This window comes from Oncorhynchus tshawytscha, linkage group LG05 (assembly GCF_018296145.1).
Source record: "Oncorhynchus tshawytscha isolate Ot180627B linkage group LG05, Otsh_v2.0, whole genome shotgun sequence".
Classification (NCBI taxonomy): Eukaryota; Metazoa; Chordata; class Actinopteri; order Salmoniformes; family Salmonidae; genus Oncorhynchus; species Oncorhynchus tshawytscha.
Window position 1 is genome coordinate 25,088,949 of NC_056433.1, and position 21,445 is coordinate 25,110,393.

The window sequence follows — 21,445 nt, forward strand, 5'->3', positions numbered from 1 at the left end:
TGCCAAAAAGTTCAATTTTGGTTTCATCTGACCAGAGCACCTTCTTCCACATGTTTGGTGTGTCTCCCAGGTGGCTTGTGGCAAACTTTAAACAACACTTTTATGGATATCTTTAAGAAATGGCTTTCTTCTTGCCACTCTTCCATAAAGGCCAGATTTGTGCAATATACGACTGATTGTTGTCCTATGGACAGAGTCTCCCACCTCAGCTGTAGATCTCTGCAGTTCATCCAGAGTGATCATGGGCCTCTTGGCTGCATCTCTGATCAGTCTTCTCCTTGTATGCGCTGAAATTTTAGAGGGACGGCCAGGTCTTGGTAGATTTGCAGTGGTCTGATACTCCTTCCATTTCAATATTATCGCTTGCACAGTGCTCCTTGGGATGTTTAAAGCTTGGGAAATCTTTTTGTATCCAAATCCGGCTTTAAACTTCTTCACAACAGTATCTCGGACCTGCCTGGTGTGTTCCTTGTTCTTCATGATGCTCTCTGCACTTTTAACGGACCTCTGAGACTATCACAGTGCAGGTGCATTTATACGGAGACTTGATTACACACAGGTGGATTGTATTTATCATCATTAGTCATTTAGGTCAACATTGGATCATTCAGAGATCCTCACTGAACTTCTGGAGAGAGTTTGCTGCACTGAAAGTAAAGGGGCTGAATAATTTTGCACGCCCAATTTTTCAGTTTTTGATTTGTTAAAAAAGTTTGAAATATCCAATAAATGTCGTTCCACTTCATGATTGTGTCCCACTTGTTGTTGATTCTTCACAAAAAAATACAGTTTTATATCTTTATGTTTGAAGCCTGAAATGTGGCAAAAGGTCGCAAAGTTCAAGGGGGCCGAATACTTTCGCAAGGCACTGTATTTCAGGAAATCACGCACAGAACAGGCAGCATGGCTGGTGGCATTGTCATGCTGGAGGGTCATGTCAGGATGAGCATGCAGGAAGGGTACTGCGTGAGGGAGGAGGGTGTCTTCCCTGTAACACACAGCGTTGAGATTGCCTGCAATGACAACAAGCTCAGTCCGGTGATGCTGTGACACACCGCCCCAGACCATGACGGACCCTTTACTTCCAATTCAATCCCGCTCCAGAGTACAGGCCTCGGTGTAAGGCTCATTCCTTTGACAAATAAACGCAAATCCGACCATCACCCCTGGTGAGACAAAACCACAACTCGTCAGTGAAGAGCACTTTCTGCCAGTCCTGTCTGGTCCAGCAACGGTGGGTTTGTGCCCATAGGCAACGTTGTTGCCGGGGATGTCTGGTGAGGATCTGCCTTACAACAGGCCTACAATCCCTCAGTCCAGCCTCTTTCAGCCTATTGTGGACAGTCTGAGCACTGATGGAGGGATTGTGCGTTCCTGGTGTAACTCGGGCAGTTGTTGTTGCCATCCTGTACCTGTCCTGCAGGTGTGATGTTCGGATGTACTGATCCTGTGCAGGTGTTGTTACACGTGGTCTGCTGTTAGTGTCTTAATCACCGTTCCACAGGTGCATGTTTAATTAATTGTTTATGGTTCATTGAACAAGCATGGGAAACGGTTTTTAAACCCTTTACAATGAAGATCTGTGAAGGTATTTGGATTTTTTTCGAATTATCTTTGAAAGACAGGGACTTGAAATAGGGATGTTTCTTTTTTTTCTGAGTTTAGCTGTACAAGCCAAAGAGAAAGAAGAGCTGAAGGGGATATGTAATAGCTTGCCCTGAGCTTTCTGTCATTGAAATATTATACTTTCCATCAAACACACAATTTACACATTCGTTAAACCTGCTATTACCGAAGTGCGCTGAGAAACATGCTACTGTAAAACCCTCACTAACACTGCTCCTGCTTTTTTTGTTAAATTCTTGCATATTTTATATTTACTGAAATGAATTTCTAGCACTTCTTTACAGTGATATCCTATGCTGATAAACCTAACTCAATATGTATAGAGGGCAATTGTATTATTTTCACAGATATGGAATCATTCCATGCTTATTAGTTTGATATCTTTGAGGATTTGGCTATGCTTCCCTGTAGGTTGTAATGAGTGAATCTAAAGCACAATCAATATATCTTATTGTTTCCATTGAGTGAAAAATATGTGCTTGCCAGTGTACCTGTACAATCCTAAAACAGCATTTACTAAGTTTGTAGTCTAATTGATTTCATACTGTACATACATTTTGAAATAAAGTCCATTGTGCAATGAACAGCATGTCATCTCTCACAGTTACTGAGGTTCAGTAGATCTTGTTTATACACATGATTTCATCACGTCAAGAGTTATTCAAGCCTTAATACCAACTGCGAAAATGCACGTTCAGAAAATGCAGCTATTTTCTGCTCCAGCCATTTTTGTGTAGAGAAGTGCTGCTTCAAAGAGGGAAAGTAGGTTAAAGCATCCTTTTTACTTGCAAAGTGACAGTAAACTCCCATCACCACCTGAGAAGAAATAAGGAATCCCTCATCAGATTGTTACAGCTGAGTAAGCTTCCATAGAAGTCATCGTTACACCTCCACATTCCAGAGCCAGTCAGACAGGCTGCTGAGGCAGACCTGAGCATCTAGGCAGGACTTCCACCATGGCACAGTTCTGTCTCAAATGCTAACCTGTCTTACCTTTCACATGGCTGGCTTTCCATTGTAGCAGCAACGACATAAGGTAGGGGGTATAGTTATGGCAGGCCTATAGTATGCGGTGAAAATAGGCTATTATGTAACTAGCTTTCTACAGCTCTAAATCAATGAATTATATTGTACATCAAAGTATTTTTGGATCACCTGTATTGGTATAGAAAATTACTCTTCAAAACAAATCAATTATGGTCAGTGACACACAGCATATAGAAGAAAGAATAGATGTCATCAATTAGCTCCAAAAATGTCTGAATCCTGGTTGTCCATGATCTCACAGTGCTGATAGAGTGAACCATCAGATGGTGTTGGAATGGACAGTTGGAAAACCCCACTAGTCTGGAGCCAGAAGCTGTCTGATGACACTCACTCACCTTACCTGCACAATCCAAACCACAGGCCGCACCTTTTTATGGTCGCAAGACTCATGGTTAGTTTGCTTCTTTATGGGTCTCCCGCATAGCAAGCTGGCTGTCTTCCTTCAATTACCTCCCATAAATGTAAACATGCATTGGAAAATGGTTGTTGAAGGGATGGGAAATACAAAACTATTACGATATTAAGTCAAAGAAATCTGTCAATTTAATTGAGGAAACATGTTTGACTTCAAAACAGTGTGATAAAGGTTTGAAATTATAGTACAAACAGTATGGAATACAACATTGCATAGAGGCCCCCTCTACTGTAAATAGAATTGGGCTGCAGACAACAGCCCATGGTCTATGTTGTAATATCTGTTGTCTGAGACTTCACAACCCACTCTTACATTCCCCACACACATCATGATGTATCAGGCCAGGGACAGCTGACAGGGTTGGGGAGGCGACTCAAAACTCCGAAAGTGAGATAAACAAGTTAATTCAATTTGGGTTGATGTGTGGAGGTTGCAAATTGAATCAGCCATTGTAATTCTAAATTGTGTGGCAAAAGCTAAATGGGAAAACAGATCACCGAAAGGAGATGGCTGTAGAAAGACATGGTTGACAAATAGAGTGAAGCCAGTTGACAATGGTAACCTGAGTGCCCACCTCAGCTGACGCATCAGCTGAGATTGCAACAATTAAACGCTAGTTTCTAGTACCTACCTTGTTTGGCGGTCTATTTAAGAGGACTGGTTCTGCTCACACACCCTGCTGCTAGTATGCATTTGCTTATTTCGCCGCTGCTGTAACTACCTGTACTCGCTATGCTGATGTTTTCTGATATGAAATGTTCTTTGCGAATGCTCGCTAGCTGTGTTTGAACCTCGCCCGCGTCGTTTAATATGCTCATGTTACAATGTTTGGCTGCTGTTGGGATGTCATTGTTTGCGAGCGTCAAGCATTACATTTGACATTTTAGTAATTTAGCAGACGCTCTTAGATGTTTTTGGGAGATGAGCAAGGACTGACCTAGCTTCAGGGGGAAGCTCGTTCCACCATTGGGGTAACAGGACAGAGAAGAACTTTGACTAGGCTGAGCGGGAGCTGTCCTGTGGGAGGGCAGTGGGAGGACCAAGACACAAGAGGTGGCAGAAAGCAGTACCCGAGTTGGTTGTAGAGTTTGAGCATAGCCTGAAGGTAGGGAGGGCGGTTCCTCTTGCTGTTACATGGTCTTGTAGTGGATGTGAGCTTTGACTGGAAGCCAGTAGAGTGTGCGGGGTGACATGGGAGAACTTCTGGATAAGTTGCAGGGGTTTGATGGCACAAGCAGGGAGCCCAGCCAATAGCAGATTACAGTAGTCTAGACGGGAGATGACAAGTGCCTGGATTAGGACCTGCGCCGCTTCCTGTGTGAGGTAATCCTACTTTGCTCCAGGGGCGCTGTACTACTATGGGTGACCCTGTAAAACAACACATTTCATTGCACGTATCTGCTGTATGTGACAATACAACATATTTTTGTGGCGCATGTACCTGCAGGAGCGAGTCACTGCTTTGATGTTTGCAAAGAACACACCAAGGTTCTTTGCACTCTGGGAGGGTGACACCATGGAGTTGTCAATCATGATGGGGAGGTCTTGGAGAAGGCAGGCCTTCCCCCAGAGGAAGAGCATCTCTGTCTTGTCAAGGTTGAGCTTGAGGTGGTGGGCCGACAACCAAGCGGGCAGGCAGAGATGAGACTGGGTGTCAAAAATAGTTGAGCGTCAGAGGGGTTGAGTGTTTCTTGTGGAGAAGAGAGTCTCTGGCCATTTTGAAGTCAGAGGGGATGCCGCCTGTGGTCAGGTATGAGTTGATAAGGGAAGTGAGGAATGGGAAAAAGTCTACAGAGATGGTCTGGAGGAGGGAGGAGGGGATGGGGTCGAGTGGGCAGGTTGTTGCGTGGCTGGACCTCACTAGCCGCAGGATGTCATCTGGAGAGAGAGGAGAAAGAGGTCAAGGCGTAGGGTAGTTGTGTGTGAGTGGGAACAAAAGACTCAAAAAGGCTGAATGAGGAGCGAATGTCATCAACCTTCTTTTCAAAGTGGTTGACAAAGTTGTCCACAGAGAGGGAGGAGGGAGGGTGAGGGGGTGGAGGATTAAAGAGGTGGAAAATTGTTTCCTAGGGCTGTAAGAGTGATACAGTGGCTTGCCAAGTACTCACTGCCCTTGGTATTTTTCCAATTGTGTTGCCTTACAACCTGGAATTAAAATAGATTTTTGGGAGGGTTTGTATCATTTGATTTACACAACATGCCTACCACTTTGAAGATGCAAAATATGTTTTATTGTGAAACAAACAAGAAATAAGACAAAAAAACTGAAAACTTGAGCGTGAATAACTATTCACCCCCAGAAAGTCAATACTTTGTAAAGCCACCTTTTGCAGCAACTACAGCTGCAAGTCTCTTGGGTTATGGCTCTATAAGCTTGGCATATCTAGCCACTGGGATTGTTGCCCATTCTTCAAGGCAAAACTGCTCTAGCTCCTTCAAGTTGGATGGGTTCCGCTGATGTACAGCAATCTTTAAGTCATTCTACAGATTCTCAATTGGATTGAGGTCTGGGCTTTAACTAGGCCATTCCAATACATTTAAATGTTTCCCCTTAAACCACTAGAGTGTTGCTTTAGCAGTATGCTTAGAGTATGCTTAGGGCCATCCATAATTTCTTAAATTCTGACCAGTTTCCCAGTCCCTGCCAAAGAAAAACATCCCCACAGCATGCTTCACTGTGGGGATGGTGTTCTCGGGGTGATGAGAGGTGTTGGGTTTGCGCCAGACATAGCGTTTTTCTTGATGGCCAAAAAGCTCAATTTTATTCTCATCTGACCAGAGTACCTTCTTCCATATGTTTGGGGAGTCTTCCACATGCCTTTAGGCAAACACCAAACGTGTTTGCTTATTTATTTACACTCTTCTGTAAATCCCCGCTCTGTGGATTGTACGGCTTAAAGTGGTCCTATGGACAGATACTCCAATCTCCGCTGTGGAGCTTTGCAGCTCATTCAGGGTTATCTTTGGCCTCTTTGTTACCTCTCTGATTAATGCCCTCCTTGCCTGGTCCGTGAGTTTTGGTGGGTGGCCCTCTCTTGGCAGGTTTGTTGTGGTGCCATATTCTTTCCATTTTTTAAATAATGGATTTAATGGTGCTCTGTGGGATGTTCAAAGTTTTATATATTTTTTTATAACCCAACCCTGATCTGTACTTCTCCACAACTTTGTCCCTGACCTGTTTGGAGAGCTCCTTGGTCTTCATGGTGCCGCTTGCTTGGTGGTGCCCCTTGCTTAATGGTGTTGCAGACTGAGGCCTTTAGAACAGGTATTAAAAAAAAAAAATATATATATACACACACACACACACACACATATACACACATATACACACACACACACACACACACACACACACAGATCATGTGACACTATAATAAAGTCCACCTGTGTGATCTTATTTAGGGACTTCTTAGCAAAGGGGTGAATACATATGCACGGATCACCTTTCCATTTTTTTTCCCCCATTTCACTTCACACATTTGGACTATTTTGTGTATGTCCATTACATGAAATCCAAATAAAAATCCATTTAAATTACAGGTTGTAATGCAACAAAGTAGGCAAAACGGCAAGGGGGATGAAACCTTTTGCAAGGCACTGTAGAAAGTTGCTTGAGCAGCAGATAGAGGAAGATACGGTAGAGAGGGGGAGTTAAAGGAGAAGAGATCCTCCGGAAGTTTAGTTCTGTATTTTTGCTCAGCTGCCCACAGCCCTGTTTTGTAAGCTCGCAATAAAATCACTCAACCACGGAGCAGGAGGGGAGGGCTGAGCCGGTTGGGAGGAAAGGGGACAGTGCGAGTCATAAGATGCGAAAAGGGAGGAGAGTAGGGTCAAAGAGGCAGAATCAGTAGACAGGAGAGAGAAGTATTTAGCAGAAGGGAGAGAGAGATGATAGCATAGGAGAGAATAGTGGGAGAGGAAATGCAAAGTTTGCAAAGGCTCATGACCATCTGGGTAGGGGCTGAGTGGGTAGGGTTGTTGGAGAGATGGAGAGAAAAATAAAGAAATTAGTGATCAGAGACCTGGAGGGGAGGGGGGGGTGCAGTGAGATTAGTAGGCGAACAGCCTCTAGTAAAGATGAGGTCAAACCTATTGCCTGCGTTGTGTGTAGGAGGGGACTGGGAAAGGGTGAGGTCTAAAAAGGGGCAAAGAATGAAGATTTATGAAAGGCAGACGTTGCCCAGTATGATGAGCCTTCGTCAGGAAATGTGCTTATCAAGGTGTCAAGCTCATTAAGGAACTCCAACAGCACAAGTGACATCATGACATTCAAATGAGGAGATGGACAGGTGAGTGAGTGAGAAAATCTCCACTTTGGAGATGTGAGTAGCCCTGTGCCACCACCGTGAAGACCAGATGCTCGGACAATCAGAGAACATGTATTCCGATGGAGAGTGGCAGTGTTTTTCTGGAGTGATCCTTGTCTCCGTCACGGCCAAAAAGTCAAGCATAGGCTGAGATGAACTCGCCATTCTTGACCACAGATTGAAGACCAGGAATTCCACATGGGTTGTGTGCACTAAAATAGAAGGGTTTGAGCATCTGTAAATCAAATGTTATTTGTCACAGGCACCAAATACAACAATGCTTACAAGCCCTTAACCAACAATGCAGTTTAAAAAAAAAACTATAATAAATAAAGGAGCAACAGTAAAAGAAAAAATTGTGAAGCTATGTACGGGGGGGGGAGGTAGCCATTTGATTAGGTGTTCAGGAGTCTTATGGCTTGGGGGTAGAAGCTGTTTAGAAGCATCTAGGACCTGGACTTGGTGCTCCGGTACCGCTTGTCCTGCCTTAGCAGAGAGAACAGTCTGACTAGGGTGGCTGGAGTCTGACAATTTTGTGGGCCTTCCTCTGACACAGCCTGGTATAGATGTCCTCGATGGCAGGAAACTTGGCCCCAGTGATGTACACACAATTCCCTCTGTAGTGCCTTGCGGTCAGAGGCCGAGCAAGGCACCATGCAACCATGGTGCAGCTGTAGGACTTTTAGGATCCGAGGACCCATGACAAATCTTTTCAGTCTCCTGAGGGGGATTAGGTTTTGTTGTGCCCTCCTCACGACTGTCTTGGTGTGCTTGGACCATGTTAGTTTGTTGGTGATGTGGACACCAAGGAACTTGAAGCTCTCAACCTGCTCCACTACAGCCCCGTTGATGAGAATGGGGGTGTGCTCGGTCCTCCTTTTCTTGTAGTCCACATTCATTTCCTACAGAAAGAGGAGCTAACAGGTATAGAAAACACACACATAGTTAACAAAAATACAAAAGAACAAAATGAGAATCTGAAAATAACTAGGTAAAATACTCAAGTGAGAGAGTGCCGCCTTCTCTATTTCCTTCCTAGAACAACTCGGCAGAACCGTCTTTGTTTTGGTGACGAGACCGCCGCTGACACGACCGTCGCTTACAGCTGCCATTGAGAAAACAGGGGATGCAGAAGTACTAACATTAATTGCTAATTGCCTAGCAGAGCTGAAGGGCACACCTCCTGGTACTAATTGCTGATTGCCTAGTAGAGAAGAAACCACTCCCTTCCAATACAGCTACTGATTGCCAAACAACAACAGTCACAAATTTCTCTGCCCCTTAATACTGGTTGATGTGTCAACAATCAGTTGCAAGTTATGAGCAGTCAGAAAATCACGCACCAAGTAGGCTACTGAGAAGACAGACAGTACTCAAAATAGCCAACATCAGATTAAGACAAACATTTTACTAATCACTCCTGGACATATCAGGAGTCCTCTAGCTATAGATTGAGCCATGTTGCTGCTCTAGCAACATGCTAGAATTAGTAAGTAGAATTAGTGTTGGAGTATACTTTGTTTGTTCCCAATGCCAGCTTTCGGGCAGAGTCTGTGCGCTCACTTGGTGTACACACACCCCATCATGGAGAATAATATCTTGTTCATACAAGGAGGAAGTAGCCGATGCTAGGCTAGCTATACAGGCCTGTGTCGATATACAGCGAGTGAGTAGCAATGTTTTCTGATCATGAGCAGGAGATGTTGCTTAGCACAGAGATTCGACAGTATTTCTGTCTCTATGCAGCCGTTCATTTGTTTAGTGCAGCATCAATATCGATAGTAGCTATCACTGTTTGTCGAGCAGCTCAGGAGACCACTGCAAGGCACACCATCAGCGCAGCAGTCACACTTTAAATGTTGTACAAATTATTTCTGACTATTCTTTGGAACCTTATTCCTTTACAAGGTTTAAGCTAGAAACATATTTAACTTAATTTGCAGACTGGTCTGGATTAGTGTGCTTGTATAGATACAAATCTGGTGCTTTCTGCTCTGAGCAAATCAGAGTATCTGCTGTCGTATTAATAAATACTGTTTCAGGCCATTTGTCTGCAGGTCATCATCCTTACATGCAGCAGTAGGTTAAGGCTGATTTATTATCCATGTTCTAATCATATGTCTGCCCGAAAGACCCAAACTGCTACAGACCTATATCTATCCTACCCTGTCTTTTTCTAAGGTCTTCGAAAGCCAAGTTAACAAACAGATTACTGACCATTTCGAATCCCACCATACCTTCTCCGCTATGCAATCTGGTTTCAGAGCTGGTCATGGGTGCACCTCAGCCACGCTCAAGGTTCTAAACGACATCATAACCGCCATCGATAAGAGACATTACTGTGCAGCCGTATTCATCGACCTGGCCAAGGCTTTCGACTCTGTCAATCACAACATTCTTATTGGCAGACTCGACAGCCTTGGTTTCTCAAATGATTGCCTCGCCTGTTTTACCAACTACTTCTCTGATAGAGTTCAGTGTGTCAAATCGGAGGGCCTGTTGTCTGGACCTCTGACAGTCTCTATGGGTGTGCCACAGGGTTCAATTCTCGGGTCGACTCTCTTTTCTGTATACATCAATGATGTTGCTCTTACTGCTGGTGATTCTCTGATCCACCTCTACGCAGACGACACCATTCTGTATACTTCTGGCCCCTCCTTGGACACTGTGTTAACTAACCTCCAGGCGAGCTTCAATGCCATACAACTCTCCTTCCGTGGCCTCCAACTGCTCTTAAACGCAAGTAAAACTAAATGCATGCTTTTCAATCGATCGCTGCCCGCACCTGCTCGCCCGCCCAGCATCACTACTCTGGACGGTTCTGACTTAGAATATGTGGACAACTTTAAATACCTAGGAATTTGGCTAGACTGTAAACTCTCCTTCCAGACTCACGTTAAGCATCTCCAATCCAAAGTTAAATCTAGAATCGGCTTCCTATTTCGCAACAAAGCCTCCTTCAATCATGCTGCCAAACATACCCTCGTAAAACTGACTATCCTGCCGATCCTTGACTTCGGCGATGTCATTTACAAAATAGCCTCCAACACTCTGCTCAGCAAATTGAATGCAGTCCATCACAGTGCCATCCATTTTGTCACCAAAGCCCCATATACTACCCACCATTGCGACCTGTATGCTCTCGTTGGCTGGTCCTCGCTACATATTCGTCGCCAAACCCACTGGCTCCAGGTCATCTATAAGTCTTTGCTCGGTAAAGCCCCACCTTATTGCAGCTCACTGGTCACCATAGCAGCACCCACCTGTAGCACGGGCTCCAGCAGGTATATTTCACTGGTCATCCCCAAAGCCAACACCTACTTTGGCCGCCTTTCCTTACAGTTTTCTGCTGCCAATGACTGGAACGATTTGCAAAAATCACTGAAATTGGAGACTTATATCTCCCTCACTAGCATCAAGCATCGGCTGTCAGAGCAGCTGTACACAGCCCATCTGTAAATAGCCAATCCAACCAACTACCTACCTCATTCCCATATTTGTTTTAGTTTTTTTATGCTCTTTTGCACACCAGTATTCATACTTGCACATCCTCATCTGCACATCTATCACTCCAGTGTTAATTGCTAAATTGTAATTACTTTGCCACTATGGCCTATTTATTGCCTTACCTCCTTACTTAATTTGCACACACTGTATACAAATTTTCTATTGTGTTATTGACTGTACGTTTGTTTATCCCATGTGTAACTCTGTGTTGATGTTTTTGTCACACTGCTTTGCTTTATCTTGGCCAGGTCGCAGTTGTAAATGAGAACTTGTTCTCAACTGGCCTACCTGGTTAAATAAAGGTGAAATATGTATATTTTTAAAACAGTCGTTATGGCATGGCTGCTATTATTGCTATATCCAAGAGCTCACGGTGAAGTTGTGGTGACATAGAGGCCAACACTAGCTACCCTGTAAGGGGTGCGTAACTGGTGGCAGGGAAGTCAAACGCAGGAGAGCAGAACTTGGTGAATAGCCGGAGCAGTTTAATATATAAAACTAACAGCATATAAAACAACAAACACATTGGTACAAAACCCATAGCGCACCAGTAACGCATAGCACAATAAATTACAATAAACATTTCCCGACAAGGACATGAGGGAAAATATACAACATGTAATTAGAGAATTGAAACCAGGTGAGTGTGAAAACAAGACAAAACAAATGGAATATGAAAAATGGATCGGTGATTGCTAGAAGACTGGAGACGTCGACCACCGAACACTGCCCGAACAAGGAGAGGAACCGACTTCGGTAGAAGTCGTGACATACCCTTTCAATTGTGATGCATGTAATGGCTTGGAACATCGCGGTATGATGGCTGACACATTCATTTTACCCAGGTGCAAAACAAATGTTTTCTCAGATCCTTTACCCACATGCTATGTGGCTTTCAACACGAACATACATTCATTGAGAATGTGCTGCTTTTAGTTTCTGTGTGTCCTTGTGTGCTTTTATTGTGTATTTATTGTGATGGATGTAATGGCTGGTGCAATCAATTTCCCCTTTGGGGGATTAATAAGTACTTATCTTATTTAGCCTACTAATGCATTATCGGGTTTTACTGTGTTATACCTTAGTGGGGAAGCTGACTTCTAAACAGCGATGAATGTACTTGCCAGTACTATGCCTCATGGTTGCTTCTTAGATAAGGAGATATTTTAATGTAGACCCACCAGATGATTACTCAACCTATGGTGTGTCTCCAGGATGGCTCGGTTCGTACTGCTTACGGTTGCTAGTTAGATAGGTGGAATATTTCCATATACCAAGATGACAGCTCATCTTGCCTCAAGCGAGGTTACCAGGCGGTAATGATACCATCATGATCCTGTCAGTATGATTAAAATGTTAGATATTTCCCCCTAGAAACCCTACTTTTGTATCTCCCTCCCCCTACAACTTCCTTTCATACATTGTTGTCTTTAATTTCAGTAAAAATCTGCATTAATTCTCTGAAATGTTCCTCTGGATAGTTCATTTTAATGATAGAAACATAAAAAAGCTGAATAAATGGCATTTAATGAGCTTGATGATAAAGTGTCGACTGGCACAGCGAGTGTGTTTAACTACCCGGAAAACGCTCTCTGATTGTTCAAGGGTATGCCAGGACACTTCCTTCATTGTATATTTGGTCAATTTTAGCAAGAATGAACTCCTATGGAGGAGTATTTTGGATCACACTTCAATTCTTCCACGGATTCAGAACATACTGATGATAGCCCCTATAGTTGAATTTGACCACATACAGTTCAGTGGTAAGTCAGTAAGCCTCGCTACACTTCTGCTTCAATTTAAGAGAGTAAGAATGCAACTTTTTAGTAATTCATTTAGGTCTGCAAATTTGAGAGACGCATGAGCTTAAAGGATGTTGAGAGTTCCTCTAGTTCTTATAGTGCCAAAACCTCAGCCCAAACATACTGGAGGAAACACTGAGCTTGTCATATTGATTTGGAACATGCAGCATCACATTAATCTAACAGGCTTATTACTGATTTAACACGACTGCATAATGCAGTAGAACGCAACAGTTAAACTAAGGAGGCTCAGGACTGGGAAGCACAGTATTTAGGAAGTCTTCATGGCCACGCATAAAATATAACTAATAACGCAATGGTGTCTTGAAAATGTGCATTATTAAACAAGCTTGTCCTTCCACTAAAATCACTTTTACCATGAATATTTTGGGGGTCTGATCTTCCTTGACTTTAATGCGTGATAGAAGGGTTTAGGAAAACAGTAAAAGTTGACAAATTGCAGAGATATTGCCCTGAACACCAGATTATAGATGCAGGATTTGATCACACTTTTGTTGCTGAGAACTTTCATGCCCAGCAGGAAATGCTAACTTGTAGTATATTTGAGATTAAAAAACTATTCTAAAGTTTGTAATTTCCACTTTGAAATGTCAGACTTGATTTGCCCTAACGTAAAATGTATCAACCCCTACAAAACAGTCATTCATTATAATCTACATAATAATTTCCTGTTGCTGCAGGATAATTATCCTGCTGTAGCAAACTGGCTCAAATTAAGATCCTATCTGAATGTTAAAGTTACAGTATATCTACATCTCACTGATGGAGGATGAAAAACCCACAACAGGGACACACTTATGACCAGGGTATCTCACCATGTTGTGAGAGATTGTAGAAGAGCAGACACAAAACAACAAGAAATGTCATATATTCTAGGGAGTCCAGTTATTATAGAAAACACGTTTAGCTACATTTCAGTTCTCTCCCAGCAAAAGGCTCAGTGTGGCACCAAGGATACAACAAAATGACAAAGCCAGTTTGGGTTTGCAGTTTGTTCAACCCCTGAATGTTTGTCCAATTTGCTAGAATTCCCATTAATAGAGTGGCTCCTCTCCAAAAGCCATTGGGTCAGGGTATCTAGATCACAGCATCTTAGATTATTTAATCTGGCTTTAGATGTAGTTGGACCAATTCTCCAGTCAATACACTGAGCTCCAGTTCTGAGGCCAAGCTTTTTCTGGATGGAGTATAATTATAGAGTGTCTCTGCCGTCTCTAAAGTATGAGAATTGCACATTTTGAACACAAACGAAAAGGTAAAACAATTCAATGTTAGCCACGCTACTAATACATTTATAGATGCATCCGTACATTCACCGATGATTGACATGGATTCAATTCATTTAGAGTGATTCGATACAGTTAGATAACCTCTGTTGGAACAGCATATTAGCTTCTTACAATTCTATTAAATATTCATCAGCGATGAAGGAATTGATTTATACCAATCATGACTGTCACCATAAATGATTAATGACAGTATCATTACTCCCAAGATACATTTTGTATGATGATGATGATGATGTCTGTTATTGGTCTTGATTAATATTCATACAGACTTAGATCAATAATACCTGCTTTGCCCCACCTGTAACAACATCACACATCTCTTCCTTGTATTGCCTGTACCCTGAGCGGATATTTAATTTAGAAAATTCTTTCAGAAACCAGACTTTCTGAGAAACCTGGAGCAGAATAATAATGAACTAGGGATCCTTTTGGTCTCTTAGCCAACTATATCTGCATGTGTCAGCAATTTTTTCTTATCTCCCTCTACTACTCAGTAGTAATTAATGGAATCACGAGGCGATCGAGGGAGGACATGTACAGATGAAAGGACTGGGCCAAAACACAGGGAGGAGGAGGTCAATCAGGAAGTTAGTGTCTTATATAACAGAGCAATTCCTGCCCATTAGGCTAGTCCACCTCAACATAATAACCTTCTTATTTTTATGATTTAGCCGAGGGGTCATCTCAGTTCATGGTGAGCTCCTCACTGCCCAGAATGGGATAGAGAGTTTGTAGAAGATTGATTGATGGAGAGATTGTGGAGAGGGCTGTAAACACTGCAATTCTTCTCAGCTCTGGTAGCACTTATTCTCTTGAAATCACAGCAGAATCACTTTGTGCTGTGAGGGATCCTTGTTGCTGGGGTTTAGCTACATTACAGTGTGGCACACCAGTGGGATTTTTCACATTGAAAAGCCATTACTAAAATATGTCAGTCAGCTTTTTTCCCCCAGCAGGTGCAGATAATATTTCCAGGAAGAGAATGGGTGCTGATGTAGCAGCAGAAGAAAGAGAGGCTGTCTCAAAATTGTCTCCCATAATGAATCCAGTGGGAGGTGATTACAGAGAACATAAAACCCTGGTAGGTTTCCCATGCAGCACCTCTCCTTCCCAACTGTTTGGTACAGTTACTGGGAGAGCTGGTTTCATTTTACAGCCCAGCCCAGTAGCAAAAAGTAAATACATTGGAAATATTTAGTCCCAAACATACCTACTAGGAACCAAGCAAGAAAGTACCAAATACTTAGTAAATACAAAGTAACAAAATGTAATTATACACTGAGTATACCAAACATTAGGAACAATTTGTTGAGGCATGGACTCTACAAGGTGTTGAAAGTGTTCCACAGGGATGCTGGCCCATGTTGACTCCAATGCTTCCCACAGTTGTGTCAAGTTGTCTGGATGTCCTTTGGGTGGTAGAACGCTCGAGTGATGCACCTGCATCCCGGCACCAAATAGCTCTGTAGCAGGATATCTAACACTGATTTCTGGACCTTGACAAACTTAACAGTGAGTGAGTGATGACCATGAAAACACACAAGACTGATGGCTATAGATACATTTAACAAGTGTATTATTCTTCTGGTTTTTCTAGCTCTATTTGTGATATTTTACCTTGCCTCGCTGGCTTGCTAGCTTCTAGGTAACCATCTTATTACATGTTTGTTACCTTGTACGAGCTGTATTTGAAGTTGCATGTGATCATATCCACTACAAAACATAGCTAGTTTCTGAAGGGTGCACTGTGTGTACACCTTTTCATGACACGGACGGAAAATGGGTCTATGGCACTGTTGTAAACTTGACAGTATTTGGTATTTACATGATTATATAGCAGCTTCATTTTACATTCCTCTTACCCCGTATATATCCTGTAAGTGTGAAGGTTGTATGTCCCTTGGGGGTATCCGTACCTAGGTATGACATGCAAGGGTTAGGTTAGTAAACATGCTGGAGCTAGAACCTCGTTGTCGTGCGTCCTTATTTTAGATAATACTACATGGTGTCAGAAGTGGTTTTAATAATCACATAAAGGTGAAGGACTTACCAAGTAAATCATACATTCAGGCGGTTTCAAAGCAGGGAGGGCAGTGTTGGAGGTAAATTAGCGCATATCATTATTTTGCTAGCTAACGAGCAAGGAATAAGTTACTTCTAAGCAACATGTTGCAAGAGGAAGAAGCTGGTGGGATTTCAGGGTTTGCAACTCCAAGTTCAACTGGCTCTGGCACAAACACGGACAGGCCAGTGGCTAGTGCTGAAGGATTTCGCATTAATCCCTCCGAGAATTTTCAATGTAAAGGTACAGGGTAGCATCAAGCTTAAACGTGAAAAAATGAGGCATTTCAAGTTAATACACTGATCTACTCTATGGGTGATGAAGCCGAGGATATATTAAATGCTTCAACGTTGACTGAGGAAGAGAAACTTAACTACAGTGACGTTAAAGACTGTTTTGAAACGCATTTTGTAAGGAGACACAACATTATATTTGAGAGAGCTAGGTTTAATATGCGCAAACAGGAGCAGGGTGAAACCACCGACAGTTTTATCACAGCTGTTCACAAACTAGCAGAACCTTGTCAGTTTGGCGAGCTCAGGGAAGAGCTGATCCGGTATCAGATTGTAGTGGGAATAAGAAATACAGTAGGGAGGACAAGTATTTGATACACTGACGATTTTGCAGGTTTTCCTACCTACAAAGCATGTAGAGGTCTGTAATTTTTTATCATAGGTACACTTCAACTGTGAGAGACGGAATCTAAAACAAAAATCCAGAAAATCACATTGTATGATTAAGTAATTAATTAGCATTTTATTGCATGACATAAGTATTTGATCATCTACCAACCAGTAAGAATTCCGGCTTTCACAGACCTGTTTGAACTCATTACCTGTATAAAAGACACCTGTCCACACACTCAATGAAACAGACTCCAACCTCTCCACAATGGCCAAGACCAGACAGCTGTGTAAGGACATCAGGGATAAAATTGTAGACCTGCACAAGGCTGGGATGGGCTACAGGACAATAGGCAAGCAGCTTGGTGAGAAGGCAACAACTGTTGTCGCAATTATTAGAAAATAGAAGAAGTTCAAGATGACTGTCAATCACCCTCGGGCTGGGGCTCCATGCAAGATCTCTCCTCGTGGGGCATCAATGATCATGAGGAAGGTGAGGGATCAGCCCAGAACTACACGTCAGGACCTGGTCAATGACCTGAAGAGGGCTGGGACCACAGTCTCAAAGAAAACCATTAGTAACACACTACGCCGTCATGGATTAAAATCCTGCAGCGCACGCAAGGTCCCCCTGCTCAAGCCAGCGCATGTCCAGGCCCGTCTGAAGTTTGCCAATGACCATCTGGATGATCCAGAGGAGGAATGGGAGAAGGTCATGTGGTCTGATGAGACAAAAATAGAGCTTTTTGGTCTAAACTCCACTCGCCGTGTTTGGAGGAAGAAGAAGGATGAGTACAACCCCAAGAACACCATCCCAACCGTGAAGCATGGAGGTGGAAACATCATTCTTTGGGGATGCTTTTCTGCAAAGGGGACAGGACGACTGCACCGTATTGAGGGGAGTATGGATGGGGCCATGTATCGCGAGATCTTGGCCAACAACCTCCTTCCCTCAGTAAGAGCATTGAAGATGGGTCGTGCCTGGGTCTTCCAGCATGACAACGACCTAAAACACACAGCCAGGGCAACTAAGGAGTGGCTCCGTAAGAAGCATCTCAAGGTCCTGGAGTTGCCTAGCCAGTCTCCAGACCTGAACCCAATAGAAAATCTTTGGAGGGAGCTGAAAGTCCGTATTGCCCAGCAACAGCCCCGAAACCTGAAGGATCTGGAGAAGGTCTGTATGGAGGAGTGGGCCAAAATCCCTGCTGCAGTGTGTGCAAACCTGGTCAAGAACTACAGGAAACGTATGATCTCTTTAATTGCAAACAAAGGTTTCTGTACCAAATATTAAGTTCTGCTTTTCTGATGTATCAAATACTTATGTCGTGCAATAAAATGCAAATTAATTACTTAAATATCATACAATGTGACTTTCTGGATTCTTGTTTTAGATTCTGTGTCTCACAGTAGAAGTGTACCTGTGATAAAAATGACAGACCTTTACATGCTTTGTAAGTAGGAAAACCTGCAAAATCGGCAGTGTATCAAATACTTGTTCTCCCCACTTTGTATCACTTTCTGAAAAGTTACAGTTGGATTCCCAGCTTACCTTGTCCAAAGCCATGAACCAGGTTAGGCAGAGTGAGACAGTAAAAAGACAGCAGACGATGCTGCGCGACAGCAGCTCCTTGCAGGGCGAAGAGAGTGAGGAAATAAATGCATTTTCATACCTAGCTAAAAAACAATGGAGGAGAACACATGACAGAGACAGACATGGAGAAAACAATCACAGACAGCACCAGTAGCTCGTTCAAGTGCTTGTCGCAAATGTGGGAAATCCCCTTTCCACAGATGGAAAGATTGCCCAGCAAAGGATGCGGAATGCATGAAATGTCACAGGAGAGGACACTTTTCAGCTGTCTGTCGATTAAAGCAAATGCATGAGTTTTCAGAGGAGGTACAGCAGGACAGGATCTTTCTGGGAGAAATAAAGGAAAACAATGAGGCTGGCATTCAGACATTACACTCAATGGGGAGGTTGTGTCATTTAAACTAGACATTGGGGCAGCAGTGACAGCTATCCCAACTAGGCTGTATAGCTATAGTAGAGATGGCCCTTTGCTCTCTACAAACAAACAACTGTACGGGCCCAGTAATAAGGTATTACCAGTGGTAGGGCAGTTGGTGATTAAACTGGAGAGTCAAGACAAAAGTGCCATCCAGCCTGTCTTCGTCATTGACTCTGGCCAGACCGTTGCTGGGGCTGCCAGCAATTGAAGCATTGTAACTCATTGAGAGAGTGAGCAAACTGGAGGAACCAGGTGAGGGTTTCAAAAATAAATTCCCAAAGTGTTTTCTGGTCTAGGAAGGATAGAAGGTGACTACAAAATCTGCCTGAAAGAGGATGCTGTCCCCTGTGCCCTTACTGCCCCCCGCCTTGTGCCTATCCCTTTATTGGCCAGAGTAAAGGAAGAGATGGGGAGGATGGAAGAAATTGGGGCGGTGTCTAAAATAGAGAGTCCCACAGACTGGTGTGCAGGGATGGTGGTGGTCCCAAAAGCCAATGGGGACATAAGGATCTGTGTGGACATTAACTTGAATGAGGCACTCTGTAGAGAGAGACACATCTTACCATCAGTGGAGCAGTCACTGGCTCAGTTGGAAGGCTCACAAGTCTTCACAAAGCTGGATGCCCGGTTAGGTTTCTGGCAGATACCGCTTTCATCAGAGAGTAGGGCACTCACAATGTTTATAACACCGTTTGGCCGTTACTGTTTTAATGTTTTGCCATTTGGAATCGCTTCCGGTCCTGAGCATTTCCAAAGATGTATGTCCCAGCTGTTGGATGTGCTGAGTGGCATCATAGTCCATGTGGACAATGTGCTCATGTGCGGAAGGGACAGAGCAGAACATGATTTAAGGCTCACAGCAGTTCTAACCAGACTCCAGGAGACTGGCCTGACACTCAATGAAAAATGCACTTTTGCAGAGTCAGAGGTCTTGTTCTTGGGACACAAAATGAGTGCAGCTGGAATAGAGCCGGACCCGGAGAAGATCAGCGCAATCACAGATATGCCCAGACCCCAGAATGTGGCTGAAGTCAGAAGCTTCTTAGGCATGGCTACATATGTGGGTAAGTTCCTCCCACAGTTTTCAGATACAACCAAACCCCTGAAAGACTTACTAGCCAAAGAGAATGACTGGTCATGGGGTCATGTGCAACAGGTGGCGTTTGACAAACTCAAAGGAGATCTGGCCTCACAAAGAGTGCTGGCCCAGAACCGTCCCCACACTAAGACAAAGGTATCAGCAGATGCATCATCCTTTGGGCAAGGGGCAGTCCTCACACAGATCCAGGAAAACATGGAGTGGCGTCTAATAGCATACCTCTCCCGAAGCTTATCTGACACAGAACAAAGGTATGCACAAGTGGAGAAGGAGGAGTTGGCTATCACATGGGCATGTGAAAGGTTCAGTCAATACCTTATTGGCCTGCAGTTTACAGCAGAGACTGACCACAAACCACTGTTGGCTCTGTTAGGGACAACAGCACTGGACGACTTGCCTCCCAGAGCTCTGCACTTCCGCCTCGGATTACTGAGGTTCACCTACAAGATGGTGTATGTGCCAGGGAAGGCACTGATCACAGCAGATGCACTCTCCAGGGCCCCAATTACATATCCATTATCAGCAAAGGAGTATTGTCAGAAGGGTGAGGTACAGGTGTCCATTAATGTAGTAAGGGACACTCTACCTGAGAGAGAATAAAGTAGACGGCACGGGTCAAAATTTTGATTTATGACCCTATGTCCGGATGACGCGTACATGCCCAAATATGGGCATCCGGCCAGGACATCCTGTTCCTGTGGTCATGTGTTAGAGGGTGTGTTATTTTATATCTATATTGCAACTATTCCTTTGAAGTTGTCATGATGATTGATGTGTAGGGACCTGGTTGAACTGGGGGGGGATGTGTTTGAACATTTCAAAGAGGGTGACCCCAAACCCACCCAATTTTATTGCCCTTATGGTTGTTGTTTATGAAGTAGGAATGTCCGGGGGGGTTGTATTTGCGGCAGACGCATTATAAATAAAACCCAGAACAATAAATGCGTCATCCGGACATAGGGTCATAAATCAACATTTTGACCCGTGCCGTCTACTTTATTCTCTCTTACCAGCATCACAGACCAAACTGCAGCAGATTGAAGAGGAGCAACAACTAGTCCCCATCTGCCGACAGATAGTGCAGCAGTGCATAAAGGGATGGCCCAGGCAGGAGGAACTGCTGAAGCTGCTGAAGCCCTATTGGGTGCACCAAAGTGACTTCCACTGTAATGGAGACCTTCTCATGAAAGGACAACGGATAGTTATCCCAGAGACTCTACAAACAGAAATGCTAGACAGAGTGCATGATGGACACATGGGGATAACCAAATGCAGACTGAGGGCTCAACAGTCAGTGTGGTGGCTTGGTCTGAGTACTCAGATTGCCAAGCTAGTGGCCCAGTTTGAGGTCTGTACAAACTGTCAACCTTGTCATCCGGAGCCAATGATGGCAACGGAGCTGCCAAAACGGCCATGGCAAAAGGTAGGGGTGGATATGTTCTATTGGAAAAATGACACTTATCTGCTAGTGGTAGATTACTATTCAGGATACATTGAAATAGCAAAGACACCCATAACCACTTCAGCTGGTGTTATCAATGGATTAAAGTCAGTTTTTTCCAGGCAAGGGGTCACTGAGGTCCTGGTTACAGATAACGCTCCCCAGTTCTCTGTAAGCTCCTTTTCTGCTTTTGCCGC